Source organism: Barbatula barbatula (assembly GCF_947034865.1).
Source record: "Barbatula barbatula genome assembly, chromosome: 7".
Taxonomy (NCBI): domain Eukaryota; kingdom Metazoa; phylum Chordata; class Actinopteri; order Cypriniformes; family Nemacheilidae; genus Barbatula; species Barbatula barbatula.
Window position 1 is genome coordinate 2,622,945 of NC_136770.1, and position 26,622 is coordinate 2,649,566.

The window sequence follows — 26,622 nt, forward strand, 5'->3', positions numbered from 1 at the left end:
AAGAATATTCATCCAACTCTATAGAGATTGGTTGTGAAAACATTGTTTCTCTGGTTTTAAGCAGGTGTCTTCGATTTCTTCTGAAGGTGTTTCCGTCAGGCCTTTGAATCACATATGATCTTGGTTGTTCATGACTCCTCAACACCATTGCTGGTTGCCAGTTGATTTTGACTTTTACTCTCACTTTCTCTCCTTCTGCTATAGGTGGTAATTGTTTTGCTCCACAGTCAAAGTAACTTTTCTGTTTCAGCTGTCTGGCCTTGATGTCTTTATGTACATTTCTGTACAGTTGTGGTCCCAACAGCTGTGTTGTGATGTAGGTAATTTTGTTTTCAGTCTTTGACCCATAAGCATCTGTGCAGGAGATAGTTTCACACCATCCAAAGGAGCATTTCTGTACTCCAATAGAGCAGTATAAAGATCTCTTTGGCCTCCTCTGTGTGAGTTTAGCAATCTCTGGAAACTTTGAAAAGGAATGAACACACATCAAATACTCCCCTCTGTCGAAATGAAACAAGTCTACTCCTACTTTGGACTAGGAGTAGACTTGGCGTTGCTCACAAGTGACTTCAGTCTTTCAAAGCTCTTCTGTTGTTCTAACTCCCAATGCCATGCTTCATCTCCCTCTAGCAGTTTCCTCAACTGAGCATTGATGTCTGACATGTTTGGAACGAACTTGGACAGATACTGAAGCAGTCCTAAAAACCTCATAAGTGCAGCTTTGTCCTCAGAACATGCCAGAGCCAGGTTCTGTATCGCTCTGACTTTCTCTTTGTCTGGCTTCAACCCCTCTGTTGTTCAACTTTAGATTGATGTTTCTGACTCTTTCTAACAGTTGTCTTAGTCTCTTGTCGTGTTGTTCTATGTCTTCACCCCACACCAGAATGTCATCCACTATGTTTACAACTCCATCTAAGCCTCAAAAGGAGTGTTGAAAGTGCATAGTTTGGAGCTCTCATCATCCAGCTGTACTTGCCAAAATCCATAATTGGCATCAAGCACTGAGAATACTTTAGCATTTTGCATCTCCGCTACTATTTCTTCAATTGTACACAATGGATAATGTTCTCTTTTGATGGCTTTGTTAAGATCTTGTATATCGATGCAGATCCTGAGTTTCTCTGGCTTTACCACTGTAACCATACTATTAACCCAATTAGTGGGCTCGGTTTGCTTCACTATGACTCCAATATCTTCCATTCGGTTCAGTTCCATTTTGACTTTGTCCTTTAACGCTATGGGGAGCATTCTTCGTACGTCGCTTATTACGAGATCAAAAGACATCTCCAAGATAATATCATCGTGCTAATCATGTTCTGTCTAATTGGGTTCTTCGAACACACCTGCCACTTATGATTAGTATCGCTGGATTGAGTTATCTGAGATCATTGCGCGGTCTTGCTTTGGTTTAAAAGGGGATATGTATCGATAGCAGAAACAATGATCAGCAACGCTGTGATTGGCTGTTCAGCATGGCTAAAGAACGCGCCCAGTTTTTCTCACAAGCAGAACAAGAGCTTTTAATGGAAGGTCATGCCCAATTTGAACATCTAATTCAAACAAATTAAATGCGTAAGTGGTGTCAAGTTAGATGTTTCTATCACTTTCTACAGTATTTATATTTACTTATGTCAGAGCCACCACGGACCCACTAGAAGATGGGAACAAGTAAAAGTACAAGAATATTCTACAAAATGGTAGCCTTTACTTCTTATACGGTCCTTATTTTAAAAGCCACTGTTAAACGATGAGTCTATTTATGACAGCCACCGAGAAAAAGGCTGTTTTTACAGGTGGTGGTCCTGCACCCCCACAATATACCCAGCAGAAGAGCTGGCCCTTGGGTTGAATTCAAACCGACCCATTGTGGAGGGCATCCCTGGGGGCAGCTCTTCCTTAGACCCAAAGCCAGGGACCAGTAGCAGCAACACCTTCATTACTGTTAGGCTAAATGAGCTTTCAATTCTCTTAGTACACTGTTGAAATGGTTTGTTGCTGCATTAAATGAAGTATAATCCAAATGGCTGGTACAGTCATATCAAATGTTTGTGAAAGTGAAAACTTCTAAACTTTTAGTTCATATAAAATAAACTAGGATAAGGGATTAAGCCGGGATATCTTGGTGATCCTGGCTCAATTTATCCGTGATCCGGTTGCACTAAAGCTGGATAGGGGCAGCAGTATATGTTATGGTATAAGTTACCATGGAGATTTATTCTGTGGAGCCAGCCTGCTCTAGACCTGGGGCTTTGCCTTAAATGTGACCAGTGGACATGCATTTAACATAAAGAATAATTGCAAACACTTACCCACTTTGTGCATCTATTTGATCTATTTAGTTTCTTTTATGTCTAATCTTTTTACTCTTATCTATTTGTAATCTTTTTTTTTTTGCTCTTTTTATCCATCTAATCTATTTAATAATTTGTATCTATTCATTCCTCTTAAAGAACAAACACGTCTGGCCAAAAAAGGACTTGGCAGCAAGTCAAGATTAAATACAAGAATATTTTGCAGGCTGGTAAGTGACTTGTTTGCAAAGAACATAGGTGACATGTTGGCTGACATTTTATTGTCTGATTTTAGCAATAACAAAAAGTCATATATCTGGTACGAGGGTGGCCCTCCAACCCAAGACTTCACCACAGCAGAGGAGCTGGGCCTGGACTTAAATAAAGGGAAGCCAGTGATTGAAGGGATCCAGGGAGGGACAGCCACTGACTCTGGCCCAGCAAGGGATACTGACCTCTTCATACAAGGTACATTATTGCCATACTACTGCACATGGAAAATATTTAAATCCATATATATTTATGTGGACTCTGCGACTTTGCCTTACCTTGCAGTGGCTGGTAACACCTTTACACTTTTGGAGCCACCAGATTTGCCGGTGAGTACTCTTTATTGAATCATAAGCTTTGCATGTCCTGTCAAAAATATCATTACAAGTATTGAATATGGCAGAGGGAAGCCACATCTACAGCAGTGGAGTGCACTTCTGCCGATGATGAGACCGTGTCGCTGGACTCCAGAAGCCTCGAGGTATCATGTCAATTTTGTGGCAATAGACACATTTTTCATAAGTTCATAATAGATAAAAAGTCAGGGAAGTGGTACTAATAGAAAATATAATTTGTTACAGGATCCTGACATTGGGCAGCCTGGTAACATAGTGAGTATTGCCTAAAGTAAATTTACATTATACAAAATTCTGCTATGCTAACTAAAAGGTGTTCACAGAATTCACAAACTGTCAGATATCTCTACACAACGCATCTTGAGAAACAGATCGAGCTGACAGAAGTCAAGATTGATGTGAACAAAAGAAAGCTGCAGGACATGGTCCTTGAGATGCAAATTAAATGCAAGACACTGAGGAAACTAGAACTGGAAATCCAGAAACTAGAAAGAGAAGTAAGTGACTTCAGTTCATACTGTAACCATGACTGTAACACAATGTATTAATAATCATAATTTTTTCTCTCCAAAGCTCCAAGCTGACAAGTGATGACACCAAAATAATAAAAGAAAAATATTCCAAAACCATTGTGGTCTTGTAACTTTTTTATGAATGTCAAGTACACTTTAGTTATTGATCCAGTGAAGTGGAACTAAAATTTGGGAAGATGACCACAGTGTGTGCTACCGATGCCAAATATAATGAATACACATGAAAAAGTTATATAGCCTACATTATCCTTTATTAATGGATGGGCTAAATCAAAACTAAATTAACTGAAATAATTTGCAATGTATTGTTCTCTAACAAGTCTACCATTTCTGTTATCTGGGAATATGGCACCATTGTCCCAATCAACATCCAAAGCAACTCTGGGAGCCCTTTCTTTTCTTAGGCTGGCAATATTGTGCAGGCAACAGTCACGTCACATGCTCTGTCTGGGGAGACCCTCAGGTGGTGCAGGCACTGAAATCGTGATTTCAGGAGGCCGAAGGTCATTTCAATTCGAGCTCTGGTTTTGGCATGGGGATGGCTGTAAGCTTGCTGTGCTGGGGTTTGGGGGTCTGTAAGGGGAGTCATCAGAAATGTCTCACAGGCATAGCCTTTGTCCCCCAGCAGCACACCAGAGAACTCCCCTGCGAATGCAAAACATAATTCTTACATGTACTGTACTCTTGATGTTCAAGGTGCTTAAAAAAATGGGGTGGCTTACCTAGAGAGAGTCTCTGGTAAATTCTACTGGTCCGAAAGATTCTGGAGTCATGGACTGAGCCAGGCCACTTTGCCTCTAAATTTGTGATAAGGCAGTCAGCATCACAGATCATCTGTAAAAATATATATAGCCTATTAAGGTCATTTAATGCACAGAATAATTATGTAGCTGACAGTAACCATAACTCATTCTTACCTGAACATTGACACTGTGGAAGGATTTCCTGTTAACATAATCTCCCTCATGTGCCCCTGAGGGGCGTTGGATACGAATATGGGTGCAATCCACTGTCCCAATTCCATTAGGAAAAGCTGTAACACAAAATAATGAGTGTCATACTGTGACTGTGCTAATGTAACATTTTGTAGTAATGTTATTATTTGTGTTACCTGCAATCTTGTAGAAATCCTCCTTGATGTGGATGAATCTTCTGTGACCAGGGAAGGTGATAAATATGTGCACAAGAGATTTCAATGCCAGACTTACATTTCTTATTGTGCGGCAAATAGTGGCTTTATTGAGGTTTTCTGCATCACAGACAGAATACAGAAACATGCCACTTGCAAAGAATCGCAGTGCTACGCAGACCAGCTGTGGGACAGTGAGAGCATGGCTCCGTGATGTCCTGTGCTGTATGTTTGGACCCAGCAGCCTACACAAATATCTGATGCCATCACCTGAGAATCTGTACCTCTCAGTCAGATATTGGTCTGAAAAGGCCAATGGGTCTGCCCTATCTCGGAAGACTCTTTCATGCCTGAATGCTCGTCTGAGTATTAAAACTTCCTCATCAACTACATCATTCAACAAAGGGCAAGCCATTGTGAATCGGAGAAACACAAATCTTTAGTCTATATATCGTTACGGACTTAATTGAAACCACATTTGCAACTTCATGAGCCATTTCTTATTATCTCATCAACTGCTATAATATATTGATATTTTTTCTCATTCAACAGTACATATACTCTATACTTGCATATACATAGTCTATATTCTATTTCTCATATAGTATAGTATAGTTCTTTTGCACTGTGTTGGCATTCATTGTGGACAGCAAAGTAATAATTGCTCAAAAAATCTGCTTTCCTCACTGGGTGTATGACAATAAACGCTTTAAATCTCGAATAATATATATATATATATATATATATTGTAGCAGGGTGGAAGGATCACACGACAAGGAGAGCTAAAAAAATCAAGATTCCCCGAAGGGTGGATTTATTAAAGGTATGTGGTGATGGGGAAATCACGGCCTTTCCCTCCAGGGGGCGGTGGTGACCACCGTTGGTGGTGTCCACGGCTTCTTCCTCCCAAGTGTGGTGATGAAGACGATCCGTCCTCCCGGTGGCTGTGGTTCTCCCAAGTGCTCTCCTGAGTTCCCTCGTGTCCTGAGTGGGGTAACCGTGCAGTGCTCGTGGTGGCGCTGATCGGACTACACGCTGCTCTCTGCAAAAGGGAAGACAAAGTTAGTCCTGCTCTCAGAGAGTTCACCTCTCCCCTTTCCTCCTGAGTCAGCGGCTTATGAGCTGCTCTTCTGATTCCCCGCAGCTGTGCCCGATCAGCCTGTGACGAGGTGAAACAGGTGCTCCTTGTTTGTTTCCAGGGCAACGCTGATCTGATCTCAGGATGCTTGTCACACTCCCCCCCCCTAAGCGTTGTCCTCGGTCTGTTGGTAAAAAATGGAGTCAATAGTGGGGATATATTGAGTGGGTGGGGAGTGACCCCTGACAGACCTGCATAAGCTGACCATATACGAGAGAGACCGTCGGCGTTGGAGTTGGCCACCCCAGCCCTATGCTGTAGGAGAAAGTGAAAGTCCTGGAGCGCGAGGAACCATCGTGTCACCCTGGCATTGGTGTCCTTGGCTCGTGCCATCCATTGTAGGGGCGCGTGGTCTGTTACCAGGGTGAACTTCCGGCCCAGGAGGTAGTACCGGAGCTCCAGGACTGCCCACTTGATGGCTAGGGCTTCCTTTTCCACCGTGGCGTAGTTTCTCTCGGCTGGGGTCAGCTTCCTGCTAATGAACAGTATCGGATGCTCCTCACCTTCCTGTACCTGGGACAGGACGGCCCCTATTCCTGTGTCGGAGGCATCAGTTTGTAGCAGGAAGGGGCAGCTGAAGTCCGGTGCTCGTAGGACGGGTTCGGAAGTCAGTGCTGTCTTCACCGTCCGGAACGCCTCTTCGGCTTCGGGAGTCCACCTTACGATGTCCGGCTGCCCCTTCCTGGTCAGGTCTGTCAGGGGGGCGGCTAGAGAGGAAAAGTTCGGGATAAAGCAACGATAATACCCCGCCAACCCCAGAAAGGCTCGTACCTGGGTCTTTGTCGTAGGTACCGGGGCATTTCGAACCGCCTCCACTTTTTTTTCCTGGGGCCGAATTAGTCCACGTCCCACCTCGAACCCTAGGTATTTCGCCTCTGATAGACCCAGGTGACATTTTCGGGGGTTGGCGGTGAGTCCAGCCCTACGCAGTTCGGTCAGCACCCTCCGCAACCGGTCCAGGTGCTCCTCCCAATGCTCTGAGTGAATGACTACGTCATCGATGTAGGCTGCAGCGTAGGACTGATGGGGCCTCAGCAGGATGTCCATCATCCGTTGGAAGGTGGCTGGGGCCCCATGCAGTCCGAAGGGGAGGGTTCGGTACTGCCAGTGGCCGTTAGGAGTGCTGAAAGCGGTCTTTGGCTTGGCCGCCTCCGAAAGCGGCACTTGCCAGTACCCCTTAGTGAGATCCAGCGTGGAGATATAACGGGCCTTCCCCAGACGATCCAGAAGCTCATCCACCCGAGGCATTGGGTATCCGTCGAACTCTGAGACTTCGTTGAGGCGTCTGAAGTCATTGCAGAAACGGAGGGTGCCATCTGGTTTCGGAACCATTACTATAGGGCTGGACCACGGGCTGCGGGATGGTTCAATTACCCCTAACTTCAGCATCTGTTGGATCTCCATCTCAATAGCCTGCCGACGAGCCTCTGGGATCCGGTAGGGTCGTTGGCGTACTATGACTCCTGGTGCTGTCCGGATCTCGTGCTGTACCACGCGGGTCTGCCCAGGATCCGTGGAGAACACATCCTGGAACTGACCGACCAGGTGCCGCAGCTCGGTCTTCTGCATGGGTGAGAGGTGGGGGTCGATATCCACCACAACGGGGTCCGTGGTGGTAAGGGCGACGAGTTGGTCTCTGGTTCCCTTCCATTTCTTGAGGAGGTTAATATGGTAAAGTTGCTCCGCCTTCCTCTTTCCTGGTTGTCTTATCCGGTAAGTCACTGGACCGATCTTTTCGACTACTGTAAATGGTCCCTGCCAGCTCGCCAGGAATTTGCAGGCCGAATTGGGTACCAGGACCATCACTCTGTCGCCCGTCTGGAACTCCCGAGGCTGGGCAGCCCGATTGTACAGTCTTTGCTGGGCCTGCTGGGCCTTACTGAGATGCTCCCGGACTAATGGCATGACCCTGTCAATACGTTCTCTCATCGTCTTAACATGCTCTATTACAGAGCGGTGAGGAGAAGGTTTCTGTTCCCAGGCTTCCCTTGCGACATCCAGTAGTCCCCGGGGTTGCCGTCCAAAGAGGAGCTCAAAGGGAGTGAAACCAGTAGAAGCTTGGGGGACCTCACGTATACCGAACAGGACATAGGGGAGCATGAGGTCCCAGTCTCGCTTGTCGTCTGCTGCCACCCGTCGCAGCATCTGTTTCAGAGTTTTGTTGAAGCGTTCGACCAGGCCATCTGTCTGTGGGTGGTATACGGAGGTCCTCAGCTGTTTTACCTTCAGGATCTTACAGAGGTCAGCCATTAGCCGGGACATAAACGGGGTCCCCTGGTCCGTCAGGATCTCTGTGGGTATGCCAACCCGACTGGACAACACGAATAGCTCCTGAGCGATGGCCTTGGCGGTGGCTTTCCGCAGCTTCCGGGTACCGGGTGGCATAGTCGACGATGACCAGGATGTGTTCGTGACCCCGGGCCGACTTAGGCAACGGCCCTACCAGATCCATCCCGATGCGCTCGAAGGGCACCCCTATGATGGGTAGCGGAATCAACGGGCTGGGGGGAGGAGTATTGGGAGATGTTTTCTGGCACGTGGGGCAGGCCTGACAGAATCCCTTCACGTCGGCATCCAATCCAGGCCAATGGAACCGATCCCTGATGCGTTGGGTGGTATTGGCGGCTCCAAGGTGGCCAGCTAACGGATGTGAATGCGCCAGTTCCAACACCATCTACGTTTTGGACCTAGGAACTACCAGTAATGTTTTCTCCTCCCCCCTCCGCTGAGCGACACAGTATAGCAGGCCGTTTTGGACAATGAAGTGCGGGAGGGGATGGGGGCCAGGTTGCGTCTCTTTCCCGTCTATCCTCTTCACTTGGGTCCAACAGTGCTTCAGTCGGTCATCTTCTCGTTGTTCTCTGGCAAATGAGCCCCCGCTCGTGACTTGCTGAAACACATCAAAGAAGAGGTTATGGTTAGGAGGGGACTCACCCTCTCTCCCGCTGTCCGGAACCAGCAGGGCCGGGCGTCGACGGGTTCCTTTTCCTGGATTCCTGTGTCGGCGGCTGCCCTTGATGTTGGCAGGCTGCACGGCGGCGGTCAGCAGGCGGTCAAATCCGGGCCAATCTCTCCCCAGAAGCACCGGAATCGGCAGGTCCTTCATAAGGCCCACCTCCACCGGCCAGGTGCCGGGTTCAGCCGAGATAGTTACCCTTCGGACCGGGACCTGTCTGGTGTCTCCATGTACGCATGTGATGGGTATCGCCGCCCGAGACTCGTTGCGGGGTGAGAGGAGGTGGGCCTGGACCAAACTGACCGCACTGCCGGAGTCCAGCAAGGCGGTCATTGGGCGGCCATTTATCCTCACCTGCACTTTTGGTGCCCTTGCAGGAATGTCGTGATGGACAATGCAGCCTGCCAGCCACGTTCGAGCCGGAGGCGTTGAGACTTCCGTTGGCATGGGTTCATCCCGTATGGTGGGAAACCCCGGCCTGCTAACTGATCGGAAGGTGCCCTCCGGCGAGCGTTGCTCCTGGACCACCCTCCGGGGAAATGGCGGCGCTCGCTCCCCCGCCTCTCGATATTGGGCAGCATCCGCCAGCTCCATGGCTTCTACCAGTTCTGCGACAGTCCCCGGGTTTCGCATCCCAACAGCATGACGGTGCGAGCGAGGAAGGACTCTGAGCATTCGGTCGATCACGACACGCTCCGCTACCTGAGACGCTGTGGGTTCTCCTTCCAACAGCCAGTGTTGGGCGAGGCGGGATAACTCGGCGGCCTGAATTCGGGCTGGGAGACGGGGCTTGTATTCCCAGTTGTGGAAGTGTTGGGCCGCGCAGACGGGAGAAAGCCCCACCCGGGCTAGGATCTCTCTCTTTAGCTCTGTGTAGGAGTTTGCAGCCGCGGTGGGAAGACTGAAGTACGCTCTTTGCGTCTCCCCCGTGAGGAGAGGTGCCAACAGCTGAGCCCATTCTTCACTCTCCCAGCCTTCCCTCACCGCTGTAGTTTCGAACATTTGGAGGAAGGCCTCTATGTCATCGTGTGCCGTCAATTTGGGGAGCAACTGCGTGACTTGAGATCGTGGGTCAGGTATGGGTAGCCGACGAGCGGGAGAGGTGTGCCTGGCACTGAGCTCCTGCTCGGTCTGACTCTGTCGAGAGGCTAGGTGCTCAGAGATCTGTTGCTGGCGGATGCTAACCTCCGTCAGTCGTTGAAGAAGTTCTTCCATGATGGGGGAGGAGCGTCCGCCTGTCCAGAGAAGAGAGAAAAAAAAATTATAATAATATATATAGATCTGTATTGTTCAGGGATGCACTCGTCGGTTTTCCTTCCAGTCCTATGCCCGCATTCTCCACCAGTGTAGCAGGGTGGAAGGATCACACGAGAAGGAGAGCTCAAAAAATCAAGATTCCCCGAAGGGTGGATTTATTAAAGGTATGTGGTGATGGGGAAATCACGGCCTTTCCCTCCAGGGGGCGGTGGTGACCACCGTTGGTGGTGTCCACGGCTTCTTCCTCCCAAGTGTGGTGATGAAGACGATCCGTCCTCCCGGTGGCTGTGGTTCTCCCAAGTGCTCTCCTGAGTTCCCTCGTGTCCTGAGTGGGGTAACCGTGCAGTGCTCGTGGTGGCGCTGATCGGACTACACGCTGCTCTCTGCAAAAGGGCAGAAGACAAAGTTAGTCCTGCTCTCAGAGAGTTCACCTCTCCCCTTTCCTCCTGAGTCAGCGGCTTATGAGCTGCTCTTCTGATTCCCCGCAGCTGTGCACGATCAGCCTGTGACGAGGTGAAACAGGTGCTCCTTGTTCGTTTCCAGGGCAACGCTGATCTGATCTCAGGATGCTTGTCACAATATATATATATTCATCAAACCTCTGACAGTGAAATGAACAGCAGTTTTCAATAATAACTAAAATAACAGTACGCATACTTATATGAATGATTGTATATCTAGTATTTTAGAAGTGACTAAAACACATTAATATCTAGTAGGATTTAGGCAGGAACTAGCCGATAAATCACTAGGATTAATCTTAGCCTGGTTGTTAGCCTGCTCCGGAGCAGGCTAGCTGCAACGTGTAAATCTCCATGGTAACTTATACCACAACATCCTACAAATCACGTGACGTATCAAGTTTGATACGCGCTTCGAAGCACCGATTCGATAAAACCGATTCGACACGGGTTTCTAAGCTTCATGAAGCTCGTATGGAAAGGCCCCATCACTACTTAAACAACACAACAACTGGCAGTCACGTTTGTCTACTCACCCACTTTCAAATATAAACAATGAAACCTTCGACTATGACGTATAACGGGGATTTCTGAGCGGTCTATCTAAGCTTTTAAATAGAGGCTGAAGCCAGTCGTTTGGCTCATTCTGCGACTTACTGCTGTTGACTAAAAGTGAAAATGGGTCAAAAGACGGACAAGTTCGTCCAACATGACAGCTTTGAAGATCGGAGCGGGGTGTACAAACAAAGTACGACCGCGAATACAGATCTCTCACCTGTGAGCTGTAAAACGGACGGAAAGATGAAGAACAAGAGTTTTTGGAGACGGCTTGCAGGTCAGGATGACAGCAAATCATATCATCACTTTATGTACAATTGCTTTCAAATGTTTAGCGTCAACTCACTTATAAATACTTTTTCGTTCCCAGTTAGATGCTTTTAAACGTTAAATTAAGTCTGGCCTATGTTTGTATTTGCCGTTTCATCTAAAGCTATACAAGGTCAAAATAAATCTGTTGCTCAAGTGACCCTTAACGTTTGAACATAGATTCTCGACACATGAATCTGTTAATTCATTTGACTCATTAAAATGTGTTCTGTAGATATCTCCTGACATTTGACAATATCCTGCTATCAATCGAGTCGATAAATAATGTAGATGTTCATTATTACATGTATTTGATCTTGTTCTCCTCTACAGATGACATTTTAGGACAGGATGTCACTCCAGAGTTCCAGAAACATCATATGTTCACCACTTTGTGTCACCCCCTTTTCCCCATGTTGTTTGATTTGGAGCCGAACAATGATGCCGTTCAGAATCCAGTCGCTGGAGAGTTGGACCGGGATTTGGACATCCAGCTGGAGTATAATGAGAATCCCAGTGTGTTCGGTCTCGGTTAGTTTTACCAACAGAACACAATGTACACCAACACAATTTTGGTCATTTCTATCTTCAACAAGGACAAATATTGTTAAAATACTTTGGATTCATTTTTGCTAATGCTTGGTGTTTTCTATTGACAGGGCTCAACTTCGGCATGTATGAGACGGATGAAATGTTTGGTAAAGCAAAGTACGGTTTGACTAATCGGGAGGACCTGGAAGTTTCCCGGTGGGCCAGTTTGTTTTTTGGCCGCGAGCGCCGGTGTTGTTGGCCATGGGCCAAACCGCAAATGCAGACAGACGGACGGATTGGACACGCGAACAGAAACCTGTGTTGGTCAAGAATGCCACAGCCAATTTTAATTCCCAATCCACCGCTGGTTAAAGCTGCTTTTCTAGCTGCCGGATTTGCAGGGACCAGTGATCAGGATGACTTTAAGGTACTTACAGTAACTACTCAGCAAATAGTTTTTCTTATGTCGTGTGCTCATCTCACTCTGTGCTTTATAAAAAAATGGCTTTAGTATTTGTCACCATTTGGTTTCCAGAGCACGATCCACATGCACGTCCACTATAGAGGCTAGTTATTGAAAATGTTTTTTAATATTGTTTTTAGATGTTGGTTTATTTTAAAATCTGGAAGTTAGCAATTCAATAGGTGTCAATATCTTATATTTAGACAGTACACCACTTATATTACTGTTTATTTCAGATGGAAGATCCTGCAGATGGCCTTCAGACTCCAGTCCACTCCGGGAGCGATGATGATATTCAGTCTGCAGATGATCCTGGGTTTGACTTGATTGATGATGGGGGGGATCTAATCCCGCCTTTGCCTTTAATTTTACTCAGTCAGGAGATGCAGGAGGATGATGAGGATCCCAACAAGACATTTTATAGTGAGTTAACTTCACTAATTCCAACATGATATAGTTTGAGTCATTGATTCTGATTGGTCAATAGATGTTTTATTCACACAAAGATTAAGTGCAATATACACATTCTGTTTCTGTAATATGCATGTGTGTATGTGTAACATATTAAGCAACAATATTCAGGTTATAACAATAATGTATTTTCCTAGTTAAACAATCATTGTTAAATTGTGTTTATTTAAGTATTGCTTATGTTGGGGGATTCATGTCTGCTGTACTTCTCTTTTAGTGGAAGTCAATGGTTGCTTGTATAAGATCTGCAGAATGCTGGGTAAAGGCAGTTTTGGGTACGTCTATGAAGGGACCTGTGATGCGGATGACTTGAAGGTTTGATGTTTTTACTCTCTTTTTTTTTTTATCTTTCGAAAGCTGATCAAACATCCTCTTTAATGTTGTAAATGTATTATAGCACAGTTCTGTTCAGGATGAATGCTTACACAAATCGATTGTTGATTTTGTTGATCAGGTGGCAATAAAAGTCATCGAGAAGACAGAGTCAGTCAACGATGGCTATATCAAGATTGTAAGTAGCTAGTGTTATTATGCAATTGTATAATGTGTGTTTGAGACTGAACTAAATCCATGTTTGTTAATTCTGTAATCATTCTAAAAATGGTCTTTCTTCTAGCCGGGTTGTCCTGAACGCGTCCCTCAAGAGATTGGACTTCATTTGCTTGCCACCACTGGAGAACATGTTCCTGTGATCATCGAGCTTCTGGACTGGCAGGATCTTTGTGGTTTCTTAGTCATTATCCTAGAGTACCCTTCTCCCTGCGAGGACGTGATGAGTTTTGTGAATCGCAGTGGAGGAAACCTCACTGAGAACATAGCGAAGGCTATCTTGTGGCAAGCGACCGAAGCCTCTGAAATCTGCTTGAAACGGAGGGTTTTCCATAGAGACTTAAGTATCGCAAACCTCCTGATTAACCCGAACACGCTGGAGGTCAAATTGATCGACTTTGGGGGCAGTGAACTGCGTAAATCATCTGCTTACACGGAGTATTTTGGTATGTTTTATCACTGTACTTTATAAACAGTCATTTACACATAAATACAAAGATGATATTTTCAGATAGTGTCTTTGCGCCGTTTTGAGACGTCACATTGTTGCATACTTTTCTACAGGCATTATAGCTGGCGTTTACCCTGAATTCACTAAAACAGGCGAGTACCATTGCGAGCCGGCGACGGTGTACGCACTGGGCGTACTGTTGTTTTCCATGTTGTGCCGGGATTATCCCACCGCCACTGACCTGTGCCAGTTTGAAGAGAAGACATGGAGAAAAGACGGCTTGACTAAAGGTGCGATCTTCATCAGGGCAACTGTGATTCAGAACTTTTGAAAAACACAATCAATTACAACATTGAAATTAATTTACTGTTTACATTTTTTTTGCACAGAATGCTGCGATTTGATTCAAGCCTGTCTGGAGCCGAATCCAGATGAGCGGATCCACCTGGAGAAGATCCTTGACCATGAATGGTTTAAGGTACTGTGCAAGTGGGTTTTTGTTTCAGCTTCCTTAGCATCTGATCAGCTCGTTTTAGAACACCTGACAGGCAGCAAAAAGGGTTTTTTTTTTCTTGTGTTTTTTTTTTCTCAAATCTGAAGTTGGCAAGTCAATATGTGTCAGTTTCATGTATTTAGACAATACTTGCATATCATGTATTTAGACAATACTTGCATTACTGTATATTTCAGGACAAAGATCCCGCAGAGGGCCTACAGATTCCTGTCTACTCTGGGAGCGATGATGTCATTCAGTATCCAGATGATTCTGGATCTGACGTCTGTGATGACGGGGATGTTCAAATCCCGCCTTTGCCTTTAATTTTACTCAGTCACAAGAGTATGGAGGATGATGAGGATCCCAATGTGACAACTGAAAGTGAGTGCCCTTCCATAATTGGCGGTCCGGTCGCTCGTCCTCTTATGCTCCCGATCTCCTCTGTGATACAAGACCGGCTCTCGTCCCGCCTACCTTAATACAAATATATTTGATAAATATTGTTAAATTGTGTTTATTTAAGTATTGCTTATGTTTGGTGATTCATGTCTGCTGCACTTCTCTTTTAGTTGAAAGCAATGGCCGACAGTCTGAGATTGACAGAATAGGGGATGACGGGGGTTTTGGAGCCGTCATTGTAGGGACCTGCGTGAAGGATTGCTTGAAGGTTGGATTCTTTTTACTTTTTTTTGTACCCATCTTTATGATATCTCACTCGATCCTCTTCAAACGTTAATGTAGCCAGTGTCCTCTACTTTAGTGCTTGATCTATCTTAACCTGTAAATGTATTATAGCACAGTTCTGTTCAGGATGAATGTTTACACAAATCCAAATTGTTGTTTTGTTGATCAGACGGCGTTGAAAGTTGCAGGGAAGACTATAATCAGGCTCTTACCAGACCTCCTCAGGATGATATAAATCCTATATTTAGGATTATATATATCAACATTGTAAGTAGCTTGTGTCATGTTCAGTTGGAAACATCATCATAGTTTTTTCAGTACAAACTTAAGGTTGTTTGACACAATAATCATGCAAAACGTGGCCTTTTCCTAGCGGGGTTATCCTGAACCCCTTGCCAGTAAGGGAGGATATGTTCCATCTGAGAAACATCGTTGACCATGCTTGGTTTGAGGTACTGTGATAGGTTTGTTTTGTTTGTGTTTAACTTTTTTATTGTCTTTGCATCTGCTTCAGCTGTGGTTTATACCCCTCGCACAAAGCAAAAAATAAGGTTTTAGGATTACTCACAAGCAGAGGTGGCACCACTACTCTAAAAGTGTTGGGGCAAATTTAGATAGTTTAACCTATTATTGATCTATATGAGAAAGCTCTACCCCCTGATCATAGTGAGCGTAATGGCTTGTAGAGTGATAGAATCTCTAAGCTAATCTGTTTAATGCTTTATACAGTAGGTAATTAGAAGTACTTTATAGTATATACGGTATTTAATCGGTAGCCGGTATAGTGCTGATAGAATTGGTGTTATGTGGTCAAATATTCTCAACCTTGTAAGAACTCTAGCAGGTGTATTTAGAACTTACTGTAACTGGTTTAATGTTGAAGCAGGACAACCACTAAGTAGTGCCTTACAATAATCAAGTATTTAAGTCATAAATGCATGAAATCTTTTTTCTGCATCAGAATTACAACGAATATTCTGCAGTTTGGTAATGTTTCTAAGATGGAAGAAGGCTGTTTTTGTGACTTTTGTTCCACGTTTTCTAAAGATAGGTTGCTGTCCCAGGTAACACCGAGGTAGGGCTGTGCACTTAATCGAAAATTAATCATAATCGTCAAATTTATCCTTCATCAATTACAAAAACTAAATAATCGTGGTAAACGATTATTATGCCGCATTTGATTTTGCAAGGATCCTCTCTTTTCTTTTAGCATAAATCCACAGCGCACTTCTTTTCTTTACAGTTGTTCAGAAGTGCTATTTCTTAAAATCATCACGATTATGATTCTGGTCTTATCATCTGCTCGTGCGTGAGGTTAAAGCGTGCGAGCAGATCATCTACATGACAAGCCGGATTTTAATCTTTTTGTACAAAATAATAATCTTTTACATTGTTTGTGTGCTGCTGTGCTTCCCTTTGTGTAATAAGAAAAGTGAACGCGCATTGTTGATGCGCCCAGAGGCGAATTTTCTACTTGAGTCGACCGTCAAACAAAGTACGACCGCGAATACAGATCTCTCACCTGTGTGTCACCCCCTTTTCCCCATGTTGTTTGATTTGGAGTCGAACAATGATGCCGTTCAGAATCCAGTCGCTGGAGAGTTGGACCGGGATTTGGACATCCAGCTGGAGTATAATGAGAATCCCAGCAGTCTTGTATAAAGTACTTGAAAGCGATACTTGAGTAAAAGTACAAGTATCTTACCAGAAAATGACTTTGGTAGAAGTTAAAGTCACCCTTCAAAATTTTACTTGAGTAAAAGTCTTAAAGTATCCGACATTTATTGTACTTAAGTATTAAAAGTAAAAGTATTTCAAAAAAAGTGAACGGTTGGAATCAACAATAACAGTCACATGAGCATTTTATTATATTATATTTTCCTAACTGCAAGACCAACACTATTAGCTTGGATTCATTGCTGTTGTTGGTGTTGTGTAGCCTGTACTGTATTGTGTTAACTGGTCGTTTGTCTCCTGTCTATTACTAGCTGACCTATGTTATGTGGCAATAAAAGCACTTTGACTTTGATCAATATGTAAGCCTACATTCACAATATATAACATTAGCCGATAACAAGTTTTGAGGTAATTAAATCAAAGCAAATCTCAAGTTTAACTAAATGCATGGTGCTTTAGAAGACACGAGTAATCCTGAACGCTCCTCTGGAAGCTGCCATATGAAGTTGCCTAATGTGCTCTTAAAAAACCCCTTCACCGGTGTAACGCTAATTTACCGAAGGAAATATTCGGCCGCTATACCAGAAACCGCTATTAACCCTTTCAGTATTATGGACATCTCTTCAAGAGTTAAATGTGGAATTATTTCGCAGGAAAATCATTTGTGTTGTTAAATATCTGCACATTGGCTAATCAGAAAAGTTAACTAGCACACATTAGCCTGGCCATCACGTTAGCCAGATATCAGAACAGGCTTATATGATAACTAATTCATGTAAAATAGCGTTGACATTACGGCTTCATTGAATGAAAATGTATTTAACCTACCTAATTTAAACTGCGATGTGCTTCTTCATGTTGGACGGGGAGTTTTTGAATGCCAATATTTCAGTGAGTCTCGGTACGAATAACAGGCACTTAATCCGGTAGAAAGAATTCTCTCTCGAATGTACGAAAATATTTCTTGCAAATACGGCCACGGGTGTGTCACGTTATCTTCGTCACCACCACCAAGTTCACAAAGTTCACGACTGTAGTCGAGATGCCCGTCAGTGGTAACGTGCTTGGCGCTTGACATGACTTCGAACAGGCATTACGTCACGTCACCAACACAAATTTCTTCTAATTTGTAGTAACGAGTAACGAAGATGGTTAGGAGAAATGTATCGGAGTAAAAGTACACGATTTATTTCGGAAATGTAGTGGAGTAAAAGTGAAAGTTGTCAGAAAAATAAATAACGAAGTAAAGTACAGATATGTGAAAATTCTACTTAAGTACAGTAACGAAGTATTTGTACTTCGTTACATTACAACACTGAATCCCAGTGTGTTCGGTCTCGGTTAGTTTTACCAACAGAACACAATGTACACCAACACAATTTTGGTCATTTCTATCTTCAACAAGGACAAATATTGTTAAAAGACTTTGGATTCATTTTTGCTAATGCTTGGTCTTGTATATTTCAGGACAAAGATCCCGCAGAGGGCCTACAGATTCCTGTCTACTCTGGGAGCGATGATGTCATTCAGTATCCAGATGATTCTGGATCTGACGTCTGTGATGACGGGGATGTTCAAATCCCGCCTTTGCCTTTAATTTTACTCAGTCACAAGAGGATGGAGGATGATGAGGATCCCAATGTGACAACTGAAAGTGAGTGCCCTTCCATAATTGGCAGTCCGGTCGCTCGTCCTCTTATGCTCCCGATCTCCTCTGTGATACAAGAGCGGCTCTCATCCCGCCTACCTTAATACAAATATATTTGATAAATATTGTTAAATTGTGTTGAGTTAAGTATTGCTTATGTTTGGTGATTCATGTCTGCTGCACTTCTCTTTTAGTTGAAAGCAATGGCCGACAGTCTGAGATTGACAGAACAGGGGATGACGGGGGTTTTGGAGCCGTCAATGAAGGGACCTGCGTGAAGGATTGCTTGAAGGTTGGATTCTTTTTACTCTTTCTTTTTTTCTGTCTTGTACCCATCTTTATGATATCTCACTCGATCCTCTTCAAACGTTAATGTAGCCAGTGTCCTCTACTTTAGTGCTTGATCTATCTTAACCTGTAAATGTATTATAGCACAGTTCTGTTCAGGATGAATGTTTACACAAATCCAAATTGTTGTTTTGTTGATCAGACGGCGTTGAAAGTTGCAGGGAAGACTATAATCAGGCTCTTACCAGACCTCCTCAGGATGATATAAATCCTATATTTAGGATTATATATATCAACATTGTAAGTAGCTTGTGTCATGTTCAGTTGGAAACGTCATCATAGTTTTTTCAGTACAAACTTAAGGTTGTTTGACACAATAATCATGCAAAACGTGGCCTTTTCCTAGCGGGGTTATCCTGAACCCCTTGCCAGTAAGGGAGGATATGTTCCATCTGAGAAACATCGTTGACCATGCTTGGTTTGAGGTACTGTGCTAGGTTTGTTTTGTTTGTGTTTAACTTTTTTATTGTCTTTGCATCTGCTTCAGCTGTGGTTTATACCCCTCGCACAAAGCAAAAAATAAGGCTTTAGGATTACTCACAAGCAGAGGTGGCACCACTACTCTAAAAGTGTTGGGGCAAATTTAGATAGTTTAACCTATTATTGATCTATATGAGAAAGCTCTACCCCCTGATCATAGTGAGCGTAATGGCTTGTAGAGTGATAGAATTTCTAAGCTAATCTGTTTAATGCTTTATACAGTAGGTAATTAGAAGTACTTTATAGTATATACAGTATTTAATCGGTAGCCGGTATAGTGCTGATAGAATTGGTGTTATGTGGTCAAATATTCTCAACCTTGTAAGAACTCTAGCAGGTGTATTTAGAACTTACTGTAACTGGTTTAATGTTGAAGCAGGACAACCACTAAGTAGTGCCTTACAATAATCAAGTATTTAAGTCATAAATGCATGAAATCTTTTTTCTGCATCAGAATTACAAAGAAACATTACCAAACTGCAGAATATTCGAAGATGGAAGAAGGCTGTTTTTGTGGCGTTTGTTCCACGTTTTCTAAAGACAGGTTGCTGTCCCAGGTAACACCGAGGTAGGGCTGTGCACTTAATCGAAAATTAATCATAATCGTCAAATTTATCCTTCATCAATTACAAAAACTAAATAATCGTGGTAAACGATTATTGTGCCGCATTTGATTTTGCAAGGATCCTCTCTTTTCTTTTAGTATAAATCCACAGCGCACTTCTTTCCTTTACAGTTGTTCAGAAGTGCTATTTCTTAAAATCATCGCGATTATGATTCTTGTCTTATCATCTTAGCATTTTCTACTAACGCGCTCTTTTTAAATAACAAGAAATCGAATATTATAATATAATAATTTTAGTTACTCAAAATAGCAACAATGGGCCTGAGCACACCTCTTTTTTAGACCAACACGGCCATGGGTGCAAAAACTGAGTGCAAATGCATTTGCTATTTAAACAACGCGGGCAGGACGGGCAAATGAGAACTGCATTGAGAAGAAACTTGCATTGCACCGGGTGTACAATAGGGCCCAATATGTTAAATTGTTCACTGATATTTATTACTTCATTTGGGAAAATCATGAATATACATTTTGAGGTTTCGTCCGGTCTAGATGATATGTACAGGTGCTGGTCAGGTGTTATGAGAGCCCAGGTTGCTCTGATAGTGGCATTCAGCTCTTCTGCATTGTTGAGTCTGGCATATCGCATCTTCCTCTTCACAATACCATCTAGATTTTCTATGGAGTAAAGGTCAGGTGAGTTTGCTGGCCGATAAAGAACAGGGATACCATGGTCCTTTGGCACAGTGTGCAGGTGCAAAGTCCTGTTGGAAAATGAAACGTGCATCTCCATAAAGTGGGTCAGCAGCAGGAAACATGAAGTGCTCTAAAGCTTCCTGGTATACGGCTGCGTTGACCTTGGACCTCAGAAAACACAGTGGACCAACACCAGCAGATGACATTGCACCCCAAACCATTGTGGACTGTGGAAATTTTACACTGGACCTCAAGCAACGTGGATTGTGAGCCTCTCCTCTCTTCCTCCAGACTCTGGGACCCTGATTTCCAAAGGAAATGCAAAATTTACTTTCATCAGTTGTGTCATCTGCTTGTGTTGGTCCACTGTGTTTTCTGAGGTCCAAGGTCAACGCAGCCGTATACCAGGAAGTTTTAGAGCACTTAATGCTTCCTGCTGCTGACCAACTTTATGGAGATGCACATTTCATTTTCCAGCAGGATTTGGCACCTGCACACTGTGCCAAAGCAACCAGTACCTGGTTTAAGGACCATGGTATCCCTGTTCTTAATTGGCCAGCAAACTTGCCTCACCTTAACCCCATAGGAAATCTAGATGGTATTGTGAAGAGGAAGATGCGATATGCCAGACTCAACAATGCAGAAGAGCTGAATGCCACTATCAGAGCATCCTGGGCTCTCATAACACCTGAGCAGTGCCACAGAATGATCGACTCCATGCCACGCCGCATTGCTGCAGTAATTCAGGCAAAAGGAGCCCCAACTAAGTATTGAGTGCTGTACATGTTCATACTTTTCAGTTGGCCAAGATTTCTAAAAATCCTTTTGTTGTATTGGTCTTAAGTAATATTCTAATTTTCTGAGAAAGTGAATTTGGGATTTTTCTTAGTTGTCAGTTATAATCATCAAAATTAAAAGAAATAAACATTTGAAATATATCAGTCTGTGTTTCACGTTTTGAATGGAATTAGTGAAATAAAACAACTTTTTGATGATATTCTAATTATATGACCAGTACCTGTATAATTTAGTATAATTTTCATAGCTATGAAAACTAATTCCATGTTTTCCAATAATGTTACCTAGGGGCAGCATGTATATAGAGAATAGCAAGTGTCCTAACACGATCCTTGAGGTTATCCATAGTTTACTGGCATTTGATTTGATGATTCCCCATTTAAATGAAGAAACTAATATCGGTCAGATAAATATGATCTGAACCGGTGCTTAATTTCAAAATTCCAAGTGGTTGGAGGGTGTGACAGATCCGGGAAGTTAGTGTGGTGGTGAGAAGTAATGGAATTTGCAATATCTGAGGGGTTTTCTATCCAACAATTTGGATGTTTTGAAAATGCACATAAAAAAGTAAATGGAAACGGTCATGTAAAGATAATCTCATATTTATCAAAGTTCAAAATCTTTGTGCAAATATGTGTTAAGGTGATGGAAACAGTAAGAAATGTAAGAGAAGTCACTGATTATAATAATTTACATATATAATAATACTTGTGCAAGCAGACGATTACGAAACACAATAAATGCAGTGCTTTAGTGGATACCTGCTGTTTAGGAAATACATGCTCGGGCATTTAAGAATTACCATAACAACGTTTCTAATGCTGTGTAACAAGATCAGTCCTCTGCAGTATGAGATGGTGTAACCTGACTAGCCAGTTAAATTACTTTTTGGAGGAATTTATTTGGCAAATGCGTTTCCATCTCCCATTTATTCGCATGAACCCTTTTTCAGGATGCCGAACCGAACTTCTAACACGCTACACGCCATCTCGCTCATTAAGATCACATAACTCCTTGTGCTCTTTGGTAGTCCTTCTAGTCACATCCACTTAAGGCGGTAAAGCGTTTTCACTTCTGGCACCTGTCTGGGACACTTTTCCTGTTGAATATAACGTAAAGACACATCTCTTTAGTCAAACTTTCACATAACGTGTCTCGATCAGATTACATGTAAATGATATCTTTGCATGAAATGTTAAGAACATCAGCTACGCTGACCATTTTTCATCTGTTTATCTGTTTCTACCTCGGCTGCCCATCCTAAGGAAACTAGAGCTGTGGTTGCCAGAATTTTACCGTCAAAAAGACGGTTGCACTGTTATCAGAAGTACGGGATTTCAGCCACTTTTACAGTTCTTAATTGTCTTACAAAACGGCATAACTGCCTGATTTACTTGTTTATGCCGTTATAAAAACTGTTTATTCCGGCAAATTCCAGGGTTTACACTGTATTAATTACAGTTCATGACCATCTTTTTTACAGTTCATAACAGTCCAATTTACTTGTTTATGCTGTTCTTAAAACAGCTTATAACTGTCAATTACAGGGTTTAGATGGTTTTAATTACGGTTCATAACCATCTTTTTTACAGTTCAGCACAGTCTAATTTAAAGTTTGTTGTTATAATTACAGTGAAACCCTATAATTATTTGCTAAACATTCAGATTTAACCTTTAAGAAACTAGTATATAACTAGTATATACTAGTATATATTACATTTGCAAACCTAAATCAAATCATCAAAACTCATCAAAATCTATAAAAGACAAAGACATCAGTGTGGTCCCGTGTATTTTTAATAAAGACTGGCAGGCATTTAAGACAACAAATGATGGCCTTTTCTGTTAATGGTTGGTTCAATTAAGGTCAGTCAGTCCAATGAATTAAAATCATTTACCTAACTAAGCTCAGGTTAAAATGACCATGTTTCAGCAAAATTAACATGAACATTTACAGTATAAAAAAGTAGAATGCAGCACAACACAAGCGCTTACAGGGTAGATTGTACCACTTAACTTGCATTAACAATAAACATTCCGATGTTAAAGTGACAGTAATCCAAAAATAAAAATTATGTCATTTACTCACCCCTCTTGCCATGTCAAACCTGTATATATTGCTTTGTTCTGCTAAACACAAAGGAATATATTTGTAAGAATGTCAGTAACCAAACTGATCTGCTCCACCATTGACTCCTATAGTATTTATTTTCCCTGTCATGGCAATAAATGAGGGATAAAATCAGTTTGGTTCCTTACATTCTTACAAATATAGCTTCCTTTTGTTCAACCGAACAAAGAAATTTATACAGATTTGGGACAACCTGAGGGTGAGTAAATGATGGAAGAATTTCGGTGTGAAGTATCCGTTAAGAGAGTATCAACTTGGAAACAGTCTGAAGACCACCTTTACGGAGTCTCTCGCCATTCATGGTCAGAAGCGTCAGAGATTAGGGTGAATACTCTTGGGTTGACTGGGAGTCGCCTGTTGTTTTTCTTTTCCACCACCTTTGTTCCCTTCTCCGGATTAATGAGGAAAAAACACCTTGAAAAAAAAAAGAACATTTGTAACTCTGTAAATGAAGCCACACTGAAATGAATCTACTCCCCCGAGTCTCTTTATATACCTTTGCAGGAATTCGAGAACTTACGCCAGTTCAGTAGGGTAGTGAATGTTGAAGCTTTAATAACTGCCCAACATTAGGCAAACAGCAGAGATGAAAGAAGTGATGTCATCATTCACAATCTCGCGGTCCACAGCAAGCATGAAATGGACAGCAGCATAGCAGGAGGGTCCTGTAGATAAATGTAATATACATAGTTATGAACATGTAAGATTATTCAGTATTTACATATTTGGCAAGAATATCATACAAAATGTTGTTTCTGTAGTACTGCCCTGAAACAACTATTTCACATAATATATTTTATAAATATTTTAAATAACCCAGTTCTATAGTTTAGATTTATTTAAACCAAGTTATTAATCTGTGTTGTTGAATATATGTAAAAAATATATTATGTGAAACAGTCTGCTCTGTGCAGAACTAATTAAAAACTGAAATTTCTATGGTTTGTCTCATTTCTTAAATTGACTGATCAACAAAAATAAAAAAATTGTCCAATTTCCTCACCCTCTTGTAATTTCTAACCTATATGACTTTCTTTTGCTGTAAACTATTTTAAAGAATGTTGTCAACTGGACCCCATTCACGTGCGTTTGTTTTGTGCCATACAATAGAAATGAATGGGCACCACAGCCGTTACTAGCATTTTTTAAATTTCTCGTTTTGTGTTCTACAGAGCAAAGTTATTACATAAAATGATAAGAGGGTGAGTAAATGATGGTAGAATTTTCTTTTGTGGGTGAACTATCACTTTTAGGGGAATGTCAATTTATAAACTTTATAGTTCAACCTTTAATCTTTAAAGCTTAAGGGTTCTACTGTATATTAATAAAAGTTTTACCTACCACACACAATAATGCAAGGCATCACAGGCAGGTTTTCCAACTTCCTTTGCAAGGCTCTCTGTGGGGCCTGTAACTAGAGGTTCAGTTTCAAAAGACTGAGGAACTGTCTCTCTATAAAGATCACGTGTACTGCTCAACGACGACTTTACAAAGAAAGTATGATTACATCCTGATACCGGACATGTCACGATACGTCCTTCGGCGATATGTTCCTTTAAGTGAGCGATTAGTGCTTTGACGTCACTATATATATATATATATAGACATAGAAATATTACATCTTAACACCACAAGGGTATGTGTAGTAGCAACACGTGAATCTATATTGTTTACGTTAAAAAATAGCCTTAAATGCTCCGTGTGAACACTTGAACACGCACCGTGGCTCATTAAGGTGAAGTTTGATATGTAAAACATGATCCCTAAGGGTTTGCACTGATATCCCACAGAACTGACAGAAACATTTCAACTTCGTTAACAAAAACACGCTGGACATCGTGAAATCAGGGCGGATGCTCACTTACTCGTATTCAAAACGACACATTGCTAAACTGCTTGACTCTACTTAGCAATGTGTGAAGTACTTAACAAACATATATTCACAGAGTATTTCTGCTGATCGAGAGTTCTCGCGCTCTCACGTTTGCAAGTCTGCCAACATGCGCCGGCTAGTTAGATTCGTTTATGCGCCTTGAAAAGAATGTGCATTCGACTCGTGTTTAAAATTGCATCCTGCTAAAGCTGTTTAATCCAATTTACCAATGTGCCCATATATATATTTATATAAATATATACACAAAATTTGAAGTTCAGCTCCTACGATACTTCACCAACCAACCGTCACTGATGAAATGAGGGGGAACGCAAACATTACGTTACGCTGCGCTCCGCGCCAACGAGTATTCAGCCAACCGACGCCCATTGCTCTAGGCTGCAGCTACCCGTCTCGGTATTCTTGAGAAAATGAAGAACAACAAGGAGGAGGAGGCACCTGTGGAAAATCCACCTAATTCAAAAGCAGAAGAAAAGGCTTCCCTGGCTGCAAAAGTAATTGAGCCAATGGCCCTTTTTGTGGGAGCGGGTGCGGCAGCTGTCTGTTTCGAGGCAATGCCTCCTACAATAAATCTCTTTGTAAGAGGCGGCGGCTGTGCGGTACTGGGCCTCGTTGTACAGCAGGTCACCGCGGCAGTGATCCAGAAAATGATCTGATGTGTTTTCTTTTTTCTTTTTAGTTTAGTTTTGTTTCTTAAAATAAAAAAATTTATTGTTCAAATAAAAATAAAAAATATTCAGCCAACCAATCACTTCCTTTGTTACTGGAGCCAAGACGCAAACTCTATTTTGATTGGATGATATTTAACGGTTATTTTCTGAAATGCTTAAATGTAAAAGCACTGTTAATTACCTAAAAATTATATTTAAATTCTCAAAAGTGACAAATTTCAAGTTGAATCTTTTTAGGGTTTTAGGCAGACAATTTATCATTAAAAGTTGAAAGAAGTCATTATATCACAACAAAAAAATTATTTTACCACACATATTAACAATTTATATTTATTTAAGTTTATTAAGTATATTTAAAATTATTTATATATTTCCCACTGAAAAAAATCCATTAAATGATTTTATTAAGTTAATAACTTACAACTATTGTGATGTTCACTAAGCCACATTAATTATTTTTTTAGATCGAAAAAAAAAAGAGCAGAAAATAATTCCTTGGGTGAGTATATCTGAGCTTTGTTTTGGTTATGATGTAATTTGAGTTTGTGTTAATTTTCTTCTCTTTCTTTATAAGCCAAAGTGGTTGAGCCAGTTACAACCTTTATGGGAGTCGGTGCCGCAGGTGAGTAATGTACCAAACTAGTACCAAGATTTTACTCAAGTTGCACCATAAGAGGCATCCAATGAGGTTACGAACAAAACATGTGTTACAACATGGACATATTTACATTTTCACAATACCATTGTACAGTGATGGTATCATATAGAATATATTACAATATCATACCTGACAACCTGTATGCATTTTGCG